Here is a 4,948-nt window from a genome sequence, read left to right as displayed (position 1 = left end):
TAACTATAGTGTATGATGTATCATATGTATATTAAAATAAAGTAGTAGTATTCATGTATTTTATTCTGAATTTTATTTTGATTTCATTTGAATTTCATTGTTTACATGTATGAACATCTGATCCTTCAATGTATGAGTCCAAGTAATTGGATATGAAGAAGCCTTCAAGAGTAGATCATTGACCAGATGAGCAGAAAGCTAGGCATTTGTACATGCATAGTGGTAGTGCAGAGTCCAGTCAATCGACAACTTCAGAGGATCGAGCATATCAGGTTGTATCAATCCTTTCTCCTTATTCATTTTATTGTTCTGTAGTGTGCATCTGCATTGCATGATTGCATTATTCTGTATGCCACTAGTGACAATGTCATTCAAGCATGGGGGGATGGTTTAGATGCACAAATTTTAAAAATTTTCTTCATGTCTGATAGCTTAAAACTCATAAAAGTAGGTCTTTTAAGAACAATTTGTAACATTTATGATTGTATTTTTCCATGATCTGACAATTTAGAAATGTATAAGCCCCATGTAAATTTTTTTTTCTTCTTATCTGATTTAAATAGAGTAGTTGTTTATGAAATAGAAAAGAAAAGATAGTATTTGATATGTTATAAAGTTTTGAATCACTTAAGTATAAGTATGCACAGTATGTTTTATGAGAAAAGTAAGCAATTGAATGATGTTTTTGGAAAAAAATGAGCTTAATAGAATAGAGCTACGTTTAGTTGTTGATTTCTTTGTGAGTCCAAGTAGTAGAACTCAGACACGAGTTGAAATGTTTGAGTCTCTTACGAAATGGATAATGAAGGAGATCATTCTCTTATCCAGTCGATATCTGTGGCCTTTGTAGTTCGAGTAAGTAGAATCTGAAGGGTGTTTTACACCTGGTGCCCTAAAGCCAGCTGGTTTGGGAGCCACCGATTCAAAAACTTGTTACATGGATTGCATAGAAAGCCTAAGAGATAGAGACATTGCACGTGATGAGAGGAAAACTATACGTATACTATTAGACAAAAAGGTTTAGTGACTCGAGCAATTAAGTCCGAGGGATACTTTGTATCTAGTGCCCTAAGACCGGCCGGCTTGGGAGTCACTGACCTAAAGCTCGCTACACGGGTTACAAGACTGGATATTCGAAATAGTGCTCAATTTAGAAGAATGAAAAAGAGTGAAAAATAGAATATCAAAAAGAAAAAGAATGAGCTTAAAGAGAGAAATTCAATGCTTATGAATAATTAATGAATTACTGTGCAGAAAATATACAGGTGAGGATAAATGAGTAAAACATGATAGTACTTGATTTTCTGAGAAAATTCATAAATAATTGCAAGTTTAGAGAAGTGAAAGAAAAATGATTTTTACTGTGGTGGCATAAAAAAATTTTCTGAATTTGTTTTGAAAATGTAGATTACATGAAATATTTGTTTACATTGAATTCTTAATTGCCTATTATTTCTGAAAAATTATTCATGCATGATTTTGATGTTTGTGGGTAGCATCTCTGCAAACCCTCACGAGACCTTACTCGTCCACTGGGGTAACCCAGGGGTTTAAAGGGCTTGTTGCATGTGCTAAATGCAACCGTGATTCCTACGAAAGTGAGTTCGTTTATTTATTTAGTATTTTTTATTTAATAAGAGCTTTCATGATTATTGGGTAGTCCATATTTTTATTGCATGTTAGAGTGTATTGCTAGGGACTAGCAATTATTCTAGCATGGGGGTATTTGATGATGCATAAATATCACATTTTATTAATACAATTTCACTGCATAAATGCATCATCTATAGGTTTAAAGCATACACTTAGGTGCATAATATGATTATAGAGTTTGGGTTCGAATTTCATTGAAATCGGAGTTAAAACGAAGGAATTATGGCATTTACAGTGTAACGGGTCAAATATCGGATCCGATTTGAGAGATTTGGATCCAGACGCCCATTTGGACTTTGGATCTGGACCAAATTACATGGATTTAACCCAGCTCCAGCCCACTTAAGTTTTGTAAAAACATTTTCTAAAACCCCCCCGCAGAAAGAGGCACCCAGCAAATATTTTTATTATAAACCTGTTTTTGAAAATAACCCAAAGAGGCCAAAACGTCAAAAGGGAGAGGGGGCGCCCATTCCACCTTGTCTTTGTCTTGATTTTTGTGTCCTAGGGGCACGATTCTAACTCATCCACCTTCTCTCTAGCCGCCCCTCTCATCCACCTTCTTCCACATCCATGGAGGCCATCTTCAATGGAGACGCCACCCCCTTCTTTCATTCTTTTCTTTTCACATCTTGTCTTTCTTCTCCCCCTGCTGAAACTAATCATTGAGGTTGTCTTTTGCAGGTATTTGCAGCATTGGAGTGTTTTAGCCGTGGTAGGGGTGCAGTCTACTTCTCCATGGCCGGTCGTCTCTACCCCCGTACGGCCCTCTACGCATCTTCACCACTTCTTCTTCTTCTTCCTCTTCCCGGAACACCACCACCTGTGGATCCCTGCAAAAGTACAGCAAAGAGATGTTAGACAGCATCAACAAGGTTCCTCGTGGCATGGAGTCAAGCAAAGTCCGCTCTTCTCTTCATCCCTCCATTCTTCGGATCGGCCCAAGAGGTAGGTTTTCTTCTACCTTCTCTTCTAGCTAAAACCTATCATGTGTGTGAGTTAGGTGTGCTGTGTTTTTTGTATTTTCGTCAGCCTTAGTGTAGCTTTTGTTCGTGCAAAGGCCAACACGTAGTGTGTTTAGGTTTTGTGTTAGTGAAAAAAAATGTTTTTAATCCAACGATTGGGAGTTTTTATGTCTTTTTGGGTGTGTGTGTGCTTAGAAATTGATTTTCTTTAGTGTTTGCGTTCTTTCAGTAGTTCCTATCCTCATGTACTTCGTTTTAGTTGAACCTAATATATTAGAAACCGTGTATAGGTTAGTTCTTGTTTTTGACGTTTTTAGATTTGGATAAAAGTAAGTACCGATTTTTGTTTTTCTGTTTTTTAGGTAGAACGTCCAGCAGTTTGTAGCATTTTCTGTAGTTCTTTTATTTGTTATGTTCATGTCAATTTGTTAGTTATTCTTTAGGTTTTTACTAGATTTTAAATCGTGTAGTAGTTTAGGTTATGAATTTCTGTTTTGTTCTTAGGTTAGTCGATTGTAGTGATTTGATAGAATTCGTTTTCTATTATGGTTTCATTTCCAGCATGTTAGTTGTTAGGTTGTGTGTTTTTAGCTTCATGTAGATTGTCCTAATTATGTGTTAGCTTAGTTTAAATTAGATTTATATTTGGTGTTATGTTAGTAGTTAAATTAGCTATTTCGTTTTTCATATAGGTGTAGTCGTCTTCTCCAAATGTAGGTCAGCCATTAGAGGTCCATGAAGTTTGTAAAAGTCAGTTTGAATAGTTTGATAATATAGTATAATGTCGATTTTGATATGTTAGTATAGATTTAGTATAATGCTTGTTTCATTTCATGTAGATTAAAATTCTATAGGTTAGGTCATTGTTAAATGTTTTTGATGTTCATTTTGTCATAGGCTAATTAGATTGGTTAGAATTCCTGATTTTCGTTTTAGTTAAGTTAGCATTAATTTCGTAACTTGGAATGGCGTGTAGTAGTTAATAAGATTTGCATTTTCGGTTTTTGTAGTTGGTAGAATTAAATTGCTAATATCATTTCTAGTGTAGCATGTACAATAGTTAATATTTCCAATTCGTTTTTATCCTTGTGTCCTTGATTTAGTTGTGCATATTTTAATCTAGTTAGAGTAATGTTAGCTTAATGTAGTTAATGAATTTAATTTTGTATTTTATTTAGAAGGGCAATTGAGTCATTGTTTTGAAACTCGTTTTTGGTATGAATACACCTCCTCCCAATTCGTGGATAGCACTTAATGAGGTTATCTTTTCCAACCCAACCATAAATGCCTTCCCATTTTCAAAGTTGAAAACCCTTTGGAATTCCAAAGGATTTTTTAATGAGGGTTACACGACTTTTGGAAACCCTTTGGAATTCCAAAGGTTCTTCCAAAAGCATCTACACGTTTTTTGGGGAAAGATTTGAAATTCTAAATGTGTATTTAAAGCTAACCCAAAAACGTGTAGAGTGCTTTGAAGAAGGTTTTCAAAAATTATCTTTAGCTTTTAATGCTTTGGGAAATGTTTTCAAAAAGATGATTTAATACTTGGAGGTTTCCAAAAGGGTTTAATCGATTTTGGCAAGGATTTAAATGCTACCTCTTCTTTTGAGAATAGTCAAAATCGTGTAGTGTGATTTTGGAAGGTTTTCAAAAAGGATTCAATTGCTTTTAATGCCAATATGGAAAAACGGATTTCAAAAGGGATGGACGGTTTTTGAGGATGAGCCTTCCCCAAGTGCAATTAAGGCAAGAAGATGAGGAGTTGGCCCTTTTCCAAATTCGTGTTTTAGCATTTCCCAAGCCCTATTTACTACTTTCGTTATTTGAATTAGCATTAATTAGGTGGAATTAATTTAGTAAGGTGTGATTTAGGGTAGGTTTTATAAATTCGTGAATACTTCTTTAGATAGGTGCTAATTCTAGGGTATATTGAAGATAGGAATTAATTTAGATATACATTAGTGTTTTAGGAAATAACACTTAGTTATTAGTATAATTAATGATTTTAGGGTGGCATGTAATGTAAAGCCCCATCTCTTAAACCGCCCCTTACTAACCCTAGTTAGTGTATAACCTATGTAGTTAATTTAATTTACTAATTATTAATCGTAGGTAGTTAGTTACTAATCTAAGTTAAAAGCTAACCCCTAACTCAAGTTAAACCCTAGCCTTACTTAACCTTAGTTAGAACCCAAACCTTAGTCGCCCCTAGTTTAACCTAGTGAGTTAATTAACTCTAACCTCTAAACCCTAGTTTAGTTAAATCCTAGCAACCTTAATCAACCCTAGTCAAAACGCCACCTAGACTAACCCTCGTTAGTTAGATTAAC

The sequence above is a fragment of the Nuphar pumila genome, chromosome 3 (assembly GCF_984573655.1).
Source record: "Nuphar pumila chromosome 3, dmNupPumi1.hap1.1, whole genome shotgun sequence".
NCBI classification, from domain to species: Eukaryota; Viridiplantae; Streptophyta; class Magnoliopsida; order Nymphaeales; family Nymphaeaceae; genus Nuphar; species Nuphar pumila.
This window is presented reverse-complemented; position numbering follows the sequence as displayed.